The sequence below is a fragment of the Phyllostomus discolor genome, chromosome 1 (assembly GCF_004126475.2).
Source record: "Phyllostomus discolor isolate MPI-MPIP mPhyDis1 chromosome 1, mPhyDis1.pri.v3, whole genome shotgun sequence".
NCBI lineage: Eukaryota > Metazoa > Chordata > Mammalia > Chiroptera > Phyllostomidae > Phyllostomus > Phyllostomus discolor.
The window spans coordinates 205,432,163-205,447,032 of NC_040903.2; the positions used below are offsets into that span (position 1 = coordinate 205,432,163).

The following is a 14,870-nucleotide window of genomic DNA, read 5'->3' on the forward strand; positions in this document are numbered from 1 at the left end:
GAATCTCCAGTATAATGAGCTCTGTTACTGTCACGTGGCTCCTACTCTCCCTTAGGCCTTGGATACGGCGTTTCAGCCTCCATCAGCCACGGAAGGAATCATCTTGCCCTTTCTGATTTTTAACTTTAAGTTGAAATAACCCGCTTATTCTGACGTTTCTCCTTCTATAGACTTCTTCTCACCCCCGAATGGGTATGACTTTGACTTAGGAACACATATACTAGAAGTCTCTTAATTATTTGATTCAGATGAAAAGCAGGGAGATTTCAGGTGAAACATTGGTGAACAGATTTCAAAATGACCACCAGGCAGACCTTTGGACCATAAATAATACTCACACCAAGAACTCGTGCCTCTAAATCTCAAGTGTCCTTTCTCAGAGCAACATGCGATGGCATCTCTTTAAAACTGCTGTGATTTGTGCAGTCACTGACACTAAAAATTTGATATACAGAATTTTGGGGAGTACTTTCATTTATCATTTCATTTTTTTCATTGCAGTGTATATTCAATATTAGATAGCCAATTTTGTACATAATTAGGTATCTACTGTCCCTGACTATCGACTAATAAAGCACAGGCATCTTACACTGTTACAAGTAAGGACACTTTGAAGGTCACTCCTTTAGCCTTGTGTCATGGAGATGCTGAGTATGTACACCCCTGTACAGGTGGTGAAAATACACGTATGTAATTTTCCAAGAATAGGCTATTGAAGTAACTTACATTTTACTAGGTGAGAGACATGAAACACTGTATAAGTAGATGAATAGATATGTAGCGAAGTGCATATAATATATATAGAGAGAGATGTTCAGTAAATGGACTCAGAAAAGAATACCTCATCTGTATGCCAGCTCTACCATTCTTAACTAATCTTTTTATAAAAATGGGACTGTAAAACTTATGAGATTATGGATGCAAACGTAATCTAATACTGCTAAATCAAATGGCACATCCTTGTTTAAATAACGCTAATGCAGTCTGGCACATCCTTTAAAACAAATGGACTCCCGGTTGTAGCAATAAGGGATTTGTCTATTCCTCTATCTTTTCTTAAGATAAAAAACTGAATTTAACCCACCCTTCTGAATAGTCGTTCTAATATTTTAATGCATCTTTTACGTGTATTTTTCTTTAAAGGGTTATATTCTTCTCTTGAAGCTTTAGAAGCATTATCAAAAGAGCTCTGAAACTGGAGAAGGAAAATCCAGGTTTGCGAGTCCCCATTCTAACACTTCTCAGCTGCCTGCTTTTGGGCAAGTCTATGACATTGAGTTTCCTCACCTCCCAATTTTGTTGTAAAGACAAAACAAGGCAATATATGTGATAGCTGCATGGGACTGTAAGCTCTATTCGAGTATGAATTGTTTTCATCATGTTCTTATAAAAATATTTTAATTGTGTAATATATTTTTAATTAACAAATTGTGAATTATATTACAATGTATACTAGCCTTTGGCCATTCTGTGTGGGTTTTTCTTTTCCCTAATCAACCAGTAACTGTCATGTGAGAGGTTGAGGGGGAAAAGAAACCTACATTTTTACAGTTAAGAGGTAAGAATTGTTTCAGGTCCTAGTGTCCTTGGCTTTTCACAGTATAATGTACTTTCTTTTAAGCTTTGCATCATGGAGAGTGTTATCGATCTTAACACATTGTTTTGCTTCTTATATGAAACTGATCTATGACATAAAGAGCTGCTTTGATAATAAAAAGAAACAAAGAAAAAAGAGACAAAGGAAGGAATGAAAAACAAAGAAAAGGTAAAGTGTCGAACCTTAAACCCTGATCCTTGACCCTATACTAGAAAAGAAACATAAAATAAGAATCAAGCAATGCTGTTGTTACTTCTGCCTGTGCACTGCTGTAAGGTCCAGCAAACGGAAGCATAGAAATGACCGACATATAAACAACCACAACACACACACATCTACACATTGCACAGGCCATGACTGAGAGAGAAAAACAACTCCCAAACAGATGTTTCTTTTTCCCCTTTTGAACAAACATTTTATTGAAATTCTTCACACCAGACTTTACTAATTAATCTGGAAGAAGGAGTGACGGGTGCTGCTGATGCTAATCACAGGAAACAGACAGCAAACTGCAGTCCATTTGTCCCGTCCCTGACAGCAGCATCTGGCTGCTTGGCAGGCTCTGTCAACCTTCGCGTTGACGTCCTAGGAGCTGCCTTGGGTCTGTCAGGTTCCTGGGTTGTTGCCGCTGGGCTGAGGCTCACCACAATCATTTTATTTCATTGTTGGTCACACCAGGTCTCGGAAAGTGTTCTCCCTTCTGTTTCTGCAATCACAGAAATAGTATAGACAAAGTCAACCCAACAGTATTTTTCTGTCATCCTGAAAAATCCACATAAGTGTTTTACTCTTTTTTTTTTAAGATTTTATTTATTTATTTTTAGAGAGGGAAGGGAGGGAGAAAGAGAGAGAAAGAAACATCAGTGTGCAGTTGCTGGGCGCCGTGGCCTGCAACCCAAGCATGTGCCCTGACTGGGAATCGAACCTGCGACACTTTGGTTCGCAGCCTGAGCTCAATCCACTGAGCTACGCCAGCCAGGTGGTGTTTTCCTCTTTAAGGTTGAATTGCATCTGAGATGTGCTTTGAATTCAGCCCAGAAGGAATGGCCAAATGGAGGAGAGTCAAACATTTCTTAAAGGAAATCAAGGAATTATTTAGAGGACCTTAGGAGCTTATCGTGACAACACTGATACAAAACCAAGCCAAGGAAGATTAGAAGGAAATGGAGGAAGTACCCCCAGGTTGAGTCTTATTGCTGGATGGTTTTGTTTAGAAAGAAAAGGAAAACCCAAAACAAATCAGACAATCAATCGAGAATTAAAAATCTAGTACAGAGGAGAAATGGGAACACAGAGGGATTTCTCTTCTCAATTTCAAACTTTATGAATTATAATTACATTTAATGTAATTGTGTAATCATGGAATACGCCAAGTGGAAAGCTTTGTGTCTCAAGTTAGGCTGCAAGATATTAGTAGCAATCATCTTGAGAGGCTTGTGTTTGTTGTGTATTTTATATCATATATTTAATTTCCATAACTTATTTAATGATTACAGCCCTGCTGGGGCTTTCTGGTAAGAAAAACAGCATGATTTAAAGGAAAACCAGTTACTTAAAATCTGAATATTCTTACTTCAAAATGTGGAAATGCTTATAAAAGAGATTATTTTAGCCTTTTTAACAGTAAAATGCATATGTTTTACATTATAAAATATTTAAACTGAATAGAAAAAATCAAAATAAAGTATCCACATAATCTTGTCATCACACAGTCGTCTCTGAAGAGATGTCCCTATTAGAGAGCTTGACAGTCCTTTCTATGCATCTGCATGGCTGTGTTTTACATAAATAACTTTAAAAAACATACATTGGATCGTGTTTTGTGTGTTCTAAGGCTTATTTTATATTGAACAATATGTTCTGGACACATTTTAATGTCAATTCATATACTTCATTATTTTAATGGTTACATCATATTTCATATTATGAAGATTTTACTTATTTTCTTTGTTTTTTAAGCATTTTATTTTATTTTATTTTAAGATTTTATTTATTTATTTTTAGAGGGGGAAGGGAGGGAGAAAGAGAGAGAGAGATATCAATGTGTGGTTGCTGGGAGCCGTGGCCTGCAACCCAGGCATGTGCCCTGACTGGGAATCAAACCTGCGATGCTTTGGTTCGCAGCCCATGCTCAATCCACTGAGCTATGCCAGCCAGGGCATATTATGAAGATTTTAAAATATATAATATAAAATTCCCCTTTTGATGAGCATTTAGGTTATCTCCAATGTGTCATAATTATGAGACCATATTATAATAAATCTTTTATTTATATATTTTTACATGTGAAAACAGTAATGAAGATAGTATCGTAGAGGTGAAAACTCTGCATTTAAGAATAGAGCCATTTAAATGTTGGGTGTATATACCAAATTGGCTCATTAACTTTTGCTAATATACAGTCATCAACAGTGAAGGGGAATTCTCATTCTCCAACACCATTTTTCAACTCTTTAAAAGTTTTATCCATCTAATGCACTATCTCCCTTTGGTTTTTAATATGCATTTCTCTGATAAATCTTATATGCATTTTCTGTTGGAGCATATATAATTTCTGAGTTATATATGTATTATATATTCTGTACATTATTTATTAAATACAGTACAGATGTTTTTCAAAGTGTAATTTATATTGTATTTATTTTAATAGCATTAACACAATGAAAATTTAAATTTGACAAGTTCAAATTTGTAGGCGTGTCTTTCATGGCTTTTGGTTTTGGCTCTTTCTAGGTAAAATTTACATAATTCAAAGTGACCAAAACTTTTATTTGATATTTTTAAAATATTTTGGTTTTTAGTTCTTTAAACTATTACATGTTTATTGTTGTGTGTGACATGGAATACGATCATAACCCAATTTTTTTCTTTCATTATAGACAATTTCCCACTAATTATTGACTAAGCAATCATTTTCAAAATTATTTAAAATTCTCCATTCTCTTAAATCCCTTTAAACATGGTGATTGTTTTATTTCATTCTAGTTCATTTGTTGGTTTTCATATTGCTCCACCCAAAAATGATAAATACTATAATTTTGTAATGGTACCTGGAGTTCAAATGATTTAAATAAAATATTGTTCTTTCATAATTAACTATTCATTTAACTTTGTATTAAATTAAAATGAAAAGAAAAATAACTAGCTTGTAAAATACCCTATATTTTTAAACCTTTGAACAAATCCGCTGTCTTGAGAGTAGTGCCATGTTTTTAACCAAGATGGGGAAACTAGAGATGGTATAGTAGATACGGAAAAACTCAAATCAGATACAGAAAAACTTAGTGATCCTTTCTTTATCACTAAGCTGAGTAATGTCTACCATGCCCAGAGAAGTAGGGTTACGTCCTGAGTTAGCCTGTTGGCTTTCCGGCATTTTCTGTTCAAGTGGACAGATTTCCTCAATTATTATATTTAAAGCTAAGTACACGAAACAGTTTATTGTTTTTTTTGTGAGTGATTTACAAATTACCTCTACAGTCAGAAAACTACTGTCATTCCATCAGTGATGGAATTTTTTATAGGATCACTCTTGGCTGAGAAGAAACTTTAGTGGATGTTGACCACGCCAGAGAGAGATCCAGAATACATTCTCACTTGCCCCTCTTCATTAATAGTGAAACGAGCACACAGACCATTTAGAACAATTGCCTTATGTTTTTTAGTGTACTCTTTTGCAATAATATGTATGTATTGGGGTGATTTTGTTATATTAGTCAAAACTAAGTAGGACTAGTCATGGCAGGGAGAATTGCATTCTTGTTTGTTTGTTTTTTTTTCATTCATTGATGCATTCTTTTGAAACACATTAACTGAACATCTAACAGGAGTGATAATGTATTCAGGCAGTTGCAAGAATGAACAGACACCTGAGCAAATCAAATCTTCAGGGAGAAGAAAAACTCATAATTAGGTCACTACTGAGTAGTATGTTTCTTAGGGACTAGGAGGAACTTGGGATGCTTAAACTTTCAACATAAGTGTCTGCTCTAAAACCCAAGGGAAATCCTAAAAAAAATTACAGGATATGAAGAGATCTGCTCAGAGGACATAGGGCATTTTCTATACCTAGCACGATAATTTTATGTATTTTAGAAGTACATTTAAAGATAAGCAGTTTGGTATGCCTCTGTGTACGTTGCAGTAAAAATAACTTCAAATGTAGTGACTTAAACACACATATTTATTATCTTACAATTCCAGATTTCAGGAGTGTAAAATGGGGCTTATTTGGCCAAAATCATGTCTTCTGGTGGATCTGAGGCAGAATCTGTTTTCCTTCCTTTTCCAGCTTCTAGAAGCTGCTTGTGTTCCTTGGAGCAGGGCTCCTTCCTCCATCCCCAAGGTCAGCAATTGTATCATTCTGACCAGAGCTTTCATCCTCACCCCTCCTCTCCCCATCTGCTTCTTTCATCATGCCTCCTTCTCTAATTCCCACCTTTTTGCCTTTTTCTGTCCTGCCCAGGACCCTGGTGATTACATTGGGTTCCCTTGCCTAATCCAGAATAATCTCCCCATTCAAATCTCAAAATCCTTAATTTACATCTGCAAAGTCCCTTTAGCCATGTAAATTAACATATTCCCAGATTCTGAGGATTGAGGGTTTGGACATCTCCGGAGGGCCAGTATTCTGCCTGCCAAACCCACCTACTTTGTTGTTACAGCACCCAAGGCCAGATTCAGTGGTTTGCAATCCAGAACAGTAATGGAAACAGTGGATTCTCAAAAGTGTGCTCAATATCCCCAAAGACTGTCCCAGAAGTACTGAGGAGGATTGTTTAAAAGTGGGCCAGTGAATCTACCTTTTTTACCCAAATAATTTAGATGCAAAATAAGTATCTAAATCCACTATTTTAATGTTTCATTTACATAAGAATAGATATTAGTCCTCTTCTCTTTCAAAAATGTGTCTACAATTTGTATTCCCAGTTTAAAGCAGAAGAGTTTAGGAGGCAGTGTGGTTTTTAAAAAGCCTGGGCTTTGGGACTAGACTTCGGTTTGAATTTGGGGTCTCCTTCTTTTGGGCCATAATCCTTCTCAGCTCCATGCATTCACACTTAAGATTGATAGACTCCCTTTTCCTCGACAGTAGTTTCCACAAACACAATATGGGGCGCTATGATCGCTCAATAGACTAATATAATGGTAAAATACGAAATTTATATAATGAATAATGTGGGGCTAGAACATGATAGGTATACCAAAAAAAGTTTCTTATCAAAACAGCATATGCGTATATCCATAAAAGAATAATTTCCGCACTAACTTATACTCTCCTTAATATTTCTTTCACCTTTCCCAGACTTCTGTATTTCTGACTTCCCCTGAGTCAGCACCGAGCTGTGGGGATTATTTCAACCCCTCCTTCCCGTCCAGATGTCCTTTCTCTCCACATTCTTCCTCCAACAACTTCCGGATGCAACCTCTGCTGCCTGTTGACTTTTGTTCAGGGTTTTTGATTGAGGGTTTGTGGCATGTTAATCTGTAAAATGCATTTCTCTGTGGATTTTTCCAGTCAGCCCCTCTTTCATCTGGACCTCCTTTAGCCTTCAAAGGCGCCATTCAGGGCCAAATCTGAGGTTTAAGGGCTGGAATAAATCACATTGGGAGGCCCCTTCCTTCCTGGTTAAAGGGAGAAAATAGAGGTGATAAGACATGAAGGGAAGGGGTCCCTCAGCTTGAGAAGCATGACGGCAAAAGCAGCGATGTTCCAGGTGCCTGGCTCCTGGACTCTTTATAATCTGGGAGATGCTTGTATGTATTTGCTGTTGGATTCCCTGAAATTCGGAACTGTGACATTGTCAAATATTTCAGTAAATAACCAATTATTATAGTAGGTTTTCTAATTGTATTTCTAGAAAACTCTCAGTACTTTTCATATTTTTCCTGTAAAACATTTTATAGTAAATTCTAAATTATTAGCACTACTAAAAAAGTGACATACACTTTGTGGAGGCATGAGATGAGCTTGTTTTTATCAAGAGTAACTGAATTATATTAGCACTGAAGAAGAGACTCAACCACAGTGCAAGGATAAATCCAGCAAAATAAATAAAACATCTGGTCAAACAGCTGTATTTTGATACATGTAATCCATGAAATTCAGTTGACTAATTTTTATGAATGATTTTTCTTCCTCTGCTTAAAAATATTGATCACAACTCTGTTTGCTTCAGAAAAGATATTTTCTATTTTCTATGGAATCTAGTGCATATGGATTTCAACTTCTGGGTCTGATGGAGGGAATGAGGCTAAGGACACGCCAGCAGGTGGGTCGCTCCAGTGCTCTGCTGATGGTTTCAGGTATCAGATATATCACAGAAAATGAACTCACCCTATACTTTTTATAAAAAACTTAATAATTCATTTGAATGATACCTAGTCAAAGTTAACCTCTCTGTTGCTCTAAAAATAAGTAATCAAAACGAACTTCTAAAAAATTAGGCTACCCTCATTCCCTTAAATATTGCCCAGTTAGAATTAGTAGATGCTCTTATTGGTCAGCATTGATAACATGTCAATTTTACATTGTCTAATTAACTATCAATTTCTTCTATCATTATATAGAGCTGAAATACTCACAAAGCAATACCAATCATTTTAAACTTCGTTCCTCAGTGTCTTGCTTTGTGGAAATATGAAACAAATTGTTAGTTTCTTCTTAAAAGAAGGCACCTCTTACATATTCTTCCTAAGACCTTTCTAAAAACTGAAAACAGAGCTATTAAACAAATGTAAGCAGATATTAAAATATACGAGCTCCTTTCTCCCCCCCCATCTTTCTAAAATGTAAGGGAGTTAAGGCATTTCCTTAAAAAAAAACAATAAATTTTCTCCTCATCTGATATAATTTTGCTTCCTCTGAACTTATTAAATATTAAGCACCTTGCTTATGTCCAAGGTAGTATGGGAGACACACACACAAAGTCATAAACAATTCTCTTGCTCTTGGAAAAATACAAAGTAACAACAAACTGACTACTTTCCTTCCTTCTGGTAGGCATTGACTGCTGTGAAATCACTGGGTAATCATCCCTAGAACAGGCACAAGGAGCTCATTTCAGACAGAAGAGAGGGGAGTCACTGTTCCTCTTTTCTTACATGTGACACCTCCGAGGGCTGTCACATCCTGTAATTTGCTATTTTCTTGAAACTAATTTTAATCCTGCGCTCCCAGACAAGGTTAGGAAAGATTCACTTTGCTAGCGAATATGAGCAAGAGGGTATGATGTGAGTGATGTCAGTTAGAGGGGAAAAAAAGGGTTTAGAGAAAAAGAAAAAGGGCCTTTAAGGGAAAAACTGTCTCTCCCTTTGTGTTTCACTAAACTGAAACAGGCAGAAATAAGGGGGATGGGTATTTGCCATATCCTTTCCCGCTAGAGCTGAAACAAAGGCAGTGCATGAAGCACCATCCTCACGTCGGAGGAGAAACATATTAAAGAGGAAGTTGGGACCATCGGCCGAGCTGCAGCTGGTTCACTGATTTGGAGTGAAGGTAGCAGATGTGGGCAGCTCCGCTGGACTGGCGAGGGGCTGAAGGGTAGCGAACTGCAGAGTGACAGGCCTCAGGGGAGGGGGCTGAGCAAGAGGAAGGTCTGACAACAAAGATATCAGGGAGAAGACATCTGCATCTCATATGTTTCTGTGTTCTCGGTGCTGCTGCCTTCGAGAGGGATGCGTGCACTTGAAGTGGGAGAGTCGCATGTAATTTTATTTCAGACTGCAGGATAGGGTATCCATGAATTTGAGTTTGCACAGATGTCAAGGGTCTATTGTACTAAGTTCTATGCCTATCTTTCAAACAGCTTTGATAGGTAGGGACACTCACCCATCAAATAGATTTCTCAGTCTTATTAAAATGCAACCTGTCATTCTTATTACTTTGTAAGATTTATGCAGACACATGCATTTACACTTTTTTTCTGCCACAATCTCAACTGTAGGACACAGAAACGAATTTGCCAACACTTTCTGAGTGAAAAAAATGAATACGAAATGCATTGCTCATAACACAATAATGAAAAGGAAGTGTGAAGGGAAAGGCGGAATAGGAAAGGATGTTGTAACCGCAGCTGACAAAGAAAAAGATTAAAATGTTGGAAGAGTCACAGCATACTCCAGATTTGATATCTAAGTGATGAATCCTGCGTTTCCAAGTAGAGGGAACTGTCTTTGTACGAGCAGCAAATAACTGGGCTTTTGGCGATTTTGTTGAACAAATCACTGGGAACGGAGAAATCAGAGGCATGCAAAATCATCTCACAGTTGTTCTGCAAAGTTCAGTGCACAGAGTGGGGTGAAAGCTGTGCCTGGCAAGGAATGAGAGAAATTCAGCAGGTTAAAAAAAGCCCGTCACCCACTGCTCCTTATTAACTAAGTATTACAATATTGGCAGTGGCACCTGAGTTGTACTCAGGGTGAGGAAGAGGAAACTGAAGCTTGGCAAATGAAAGCAACGATCATGATGAAAATATAAATGCACATGCAGAGATACACACACACACACAAACAAGCAGATATACTCAGTATGTAATTTTTTTCATTTGTTTCTCTTCAGGCAAAACAAAGTGTGGACTTCCCAGCTAATTACCCTTATCCTGACTCCCAGATTGTTGACCGTTTCACAATAACTTGCAGGTGACTTTTCATCCTTTTCAGTTGTGCTCTGTGTTTAAACTGAAAAGGCAGATAGCCCGTTTGTATCAAATTATGCATGACAGTTTGGGGAGTGTGTTAGATGCTTCTCTGAGAGGCATAAAAAAACTAAAGTGATTGTATTTCATTACCAACACCACTTCCACTTCCGGAGGAAAGGGGCTTTTGTATTTTTTTAAAGGTAATTATTTATTTTACCTTGTGAAAGCTTCAGAGAAATTTGCCACAGAAAAGTTTAAAGAGATTGTAAAAAGTATACCTCCCAAATGTGCTATCTGTCCCTTAAATGTAGAGAAATGGAAAAGCAAAGGACAAAACAAAACGAAACAAGGAAAACTGCAGTATGTGAAACAACTTTAGTCATTCTGCAAATGATAGAACTGTTTTTTCTCCACAATCAGTGGGTCTTTTTGAATGCCCTGTGAGGTGATAGGTAGTGGGATTAACTAGTGTCATTGGGACCTTCTTTGGGAGTTGAATACATTCCAGTTGACTCTTGAACAACATGGCAGTTGGGGGCACCAAACCCCATACAGTTGGAAATCCATGCGTAACTTTTGACTCCAAAAAATACATAACTGTGGTTTTCCTTTGGTAGCCATGGGGAATTGGTTCCAGGCCCCACAGGTACCAAAATCCACAGATGTTCAAGTCCCCTATATAAAATGGTATGGCACAATGCATACAGTGGTCAATCTGTGGATTCCCAACCTCAGATCAAAAGTACTGTTTTCAGTTAGCAGTTGGTTGAATCTGAGGATGCAAAATATATGGGAAGCCATGTATTTATGGAAAAATATCAGTATATTAAGTGGACTGCTCAGTTCAAACCCACATTGTTGAAGGGCCGACTGTACTACCTTGTTTATGGGCATGCAGACTTTGACCAGGTTGGTGAGAGAGCTCTCAGTTCATGGATAGCTTAGGCTACGTGGTAATATATATATGGGGCCTCCACCACAGACAGAACTTTGTTTCAAAAGGAAAATGTATGTGCCTAAGAGAGAATGGTTTTGCCCCATAATCTTAAAAACTTTACGGAGCCTTTATTCAGCATTTGTATCTCTTATAGAATGTAGGCTGGTTTGTAAAGGTCAAGGACAGGAGCTGCTTGTACTTTGGCTAAGACCTACTCCAGATGCTTTTCTGGCCCTGAGTGACACCCGTAGTTGACATTATTTTGGTTACCTGGTAAATGTGACAACTGGCCACCCCAAAATGGTACCTGTTGGCTTCGAAATCAAGAGGTTGTTACATACCAAGAAGGACTGCAAGATGTAGCTCTGTGCCTAATGAGTTCTCTACCTCCCAGTTGATGTTCTAATGTCCCAGATCAACTGATCCTCAGAATTTCAGAGACAGCAGGTTCCATTATATTCATGAATTTTATTTGTCACCCTCCTGAATGTATTTAAAACTTCTGCTTCTTCTTGCTCTCTAAATCCATTTCTATGATGTGGACCTGTAGTCAGTTCTAGGGATTATAAAATGGGAAGATTCTCTTCCACCTAAAATCTTAGAGCAAGAAGGCTGAGACAATCCTGAGGCAAAACAATGAAAGCATACGTTTCTTCAAAATGACAGCAAAGTAGATGTAGAGAAAAGAGCACACCTCAGATCAATAAGTGCATGGCAGCTATCGAGGTTTTACTTATTTGCAGCATCAGCTACAATTGAAGTCTTTATTTGATTATGTTCATTGATAGTCCCCTGCTTGTGTCCAAAACCTACTTCAGCCCTAGCTGAGTTGCATAGCCAGCAGAGATGTGACCAGAATCACTGTCTTTGCAAAGTTCACATCTTTGATAATAGCAGTAATGTCTGTGGTTCCACTAGGAATGCGATTATTCTTCTTTATGTTGACATGTGAAGGAAGTTCCACAGACTTCTATCTGGTCTTTCTTATCAAAACAGCCTCTGCCCCAGGAAGCTCAAGTAGAAGCCTTGTGGTAGCCAAGGACATATTTCAACTATTCATTCAAAACTGGGAAAGTGGCATGTGACATTTTTGAAGTCTTACAGGGTCCATTACTATATAGACAAATATTAATAAGTACCATTAATTTTTACTCCTTATAAGCTGTATTCTGGACCACAATGGTTTTCTACGTACCCAGGAGTTAATAGAAGCTCCGAGCCATAGGCAGGAAAAAAATTCCACAGTTTTATGAATATTTCCCCAACTTCTTCCTTATAGAAGGTTTACAGAACTACCACTATTTCCAATTATAGCAGTTACATTTTCATCAGGTTTCTTCTTCATTTAAGGGTCTGTGATTCCATGGAGTAATTTAAGAATAGAAATTGCATGAGGTGTCACAAGTCTCTACAATAGTTGGATATGGAAATCAAGTAAATTCTCATTGAAGTTCTCATATATTTTTGCTCTACAGCTCTTGTGATCACTCATGCACTGTCAAATAGCTCTGTAGCTCCCACCATTCACATTACTACGGTACCCTCATATCTCTGCTGGCCCGACCCTCAGCTTACCCTAAAAGCTTTACCACTCTGTAGCTTCTGCAACTTCATTGTCCTCTCATTCTTATTGTGGCAAGGAGACCATTTCAACTGCTCCTTCTTTCTCCAGCTACTACAATAATTTTTAGAAATGCTTGCACTGTCCTCACCAATGTGTTTCATAAGGACTTGCTGTAGAGGGCACCTTCTTGGTCTTTCATAGGATCAAAATTTGATTGAGTGAATGACAGACAAACAATGAAATTTCACTCATTATTCGCATCTGGCACAATCTTTTGATTTCTTCCTCTATTATCTTTCAAATGGTTTTTGTCACTTTATTGATGTCACAGAGTACTTTGGAGTCCAGGTTTTAGCTGCTAAACGAACCAACCCATCAGATCTAGAATTTCAGTTAAGTGCACCCACATCACAAAAGTCAACTTGATCTAAAAATGACATTCTTTCCTCCCGCATCAAGTGCTCTTAGGCTCTATTTATCAATGTTCACCAGAATATTTCAAATTAAATTAACAGAGTCCCTAATTGTTTTGTTACGTATACTTTTGTTTTCAGGATAAACTGGGAGCTGTTTCTACTTACAGAAATAGAGATGAAGTAGTAGCAGTGGCGAGGAGTGGTCATGAGGAAGAGTCTATTCTTATTGGAGCGTGACTCCATCAGTTGAAGAAGTAGGAACATCTTCAAGGAAGGCTGGAGAGTTCTGAGTGACAAAGCCATCTGTCTGGTGATGACTGAACATGGATGTTTCCACACTCCCTGCCTTGTGCCTTGCCACTCCATCTCCATTTCAGGACCCCACCCTTTTCTGAGCAATGTCTTAATTTTCACAAAAGATGGCAAGAGAGACTTTGACCCATTTTATAATGCAACAACACACAGTCTTGAACTTTGCACTTAGATTTTCATTATCTTAGTTGTGTGGCTGCTAAAAATTAGAATTACTCTATCATAGCCTTGAAAAAAATCCCAGGTTTTAGTTATTATTATCTTACCAAGTATCATGGCTTAGAGAATGTCATTGTCTTTCTCAGCCTGCAGAGTGCACATAGCAGCCAATCTTCAAAGTTTCTTGTCCTTCTTACTTTTTTATATAAGCAGTGACTCACCTTCCCCAAAACCAACACCCAGTGAGTGCTTAATTCCAGGCTATTACGAGTGAGAAGGAAACTTTCTGTTGCACCTAATACCTCTTTCCTGAATAGTGAATAAATGTTCACTTAGCCAGATAACAGATACCAGATTACCTAATTTCCCTGCAGGTTTCTTGCCTGCAACCCGCGTCCTGTGCCAATCTCTATACCAGTCAGGGGCCAGTAATGCAGAAATCAAAAACAGACCCCTGCTAATTTTAACAGGGAAAGGCTTTTTGAAGTAGGTCACAGAATCCCTGGGAAGAACATACCTCAAATACCGAGAAAGAAACCGGAGAAGCTAGATATTGGGTGACAAACTCATCCTGGTTTGCCTGGATGCTCCCAGTTTCTGCCTCGAAAGTCCCACATCCTTCAAAACCCTCTGTTCTGGGCAGACTGTGCCAAGCAGTCACCCCAGCTCCAGGACTGAAATATCAACTCAGGTCACGCCTCAGGAACTGCCTGGTTGTTTGCACTGTCACCATTCCTGGTTCTCGGAAACTGCCACTGATTCCACGGAGACCACTGTCTCTCGAAATTAGCCCACTGCCAAATTCTAAATAGCCCACCAAAGCTGTGTTAGCTACTAACTCAGATCCAATATTTATGCCCAGGTCATCTGTTTTGGTCTCTTGCCTGACCCACTAACACACAAAGGCCAGCGTTTGGCAGATTTTTAGCCTCTCCTGTTGGAGGTAGAGGTCTTGGTTTCCATTAGAACTTTCATGAGGCTTGGTAGGCAAAGACAAAGAGGGGAAAATTCCATTATGACTGTAAGTAAACAATACGATGGGTTAAGGAGGGGAAATAAAAAAGCTGCTTGGCCTGCTCAACCCAGATTACTGACACCGTAAGCCGAGTACTTTGGCAGCTAATGGTGCCGTTACTTTCACGAAGCTTTGTATACACCTTTAAGAGAAAGTGGCACGCAAGACTAAAATTAAATTGGAAATAAGGTGCCTCGTGTCATTTTTCTGTAACATTGAATTTAAATTTCTGAG

At 38.2% G+C, this 14,870-nt stretch overlaps 1 long non-coding RNA gene across 1 annotated transcript in view; it reads left to right on the plus strand.

The window, feature by feature from the left end:
* LOC118497681 overlaps positions 1–14,870 on the plus strand; it is a 94,359-nt gene that overhangs the window by 38,837 nt on the left and 40,652 nt on the right. Inside the window, exon 2 of the long non-coding RNA XR_004900202.1 lies at positions 10,155–10,234. This is a non-coding gene — a long non-coding RNA (uncharacterized LOC118497681). The remainder of the gene's footprint in view (positions 1–10,154; positions 10,235–14,870) is intronic.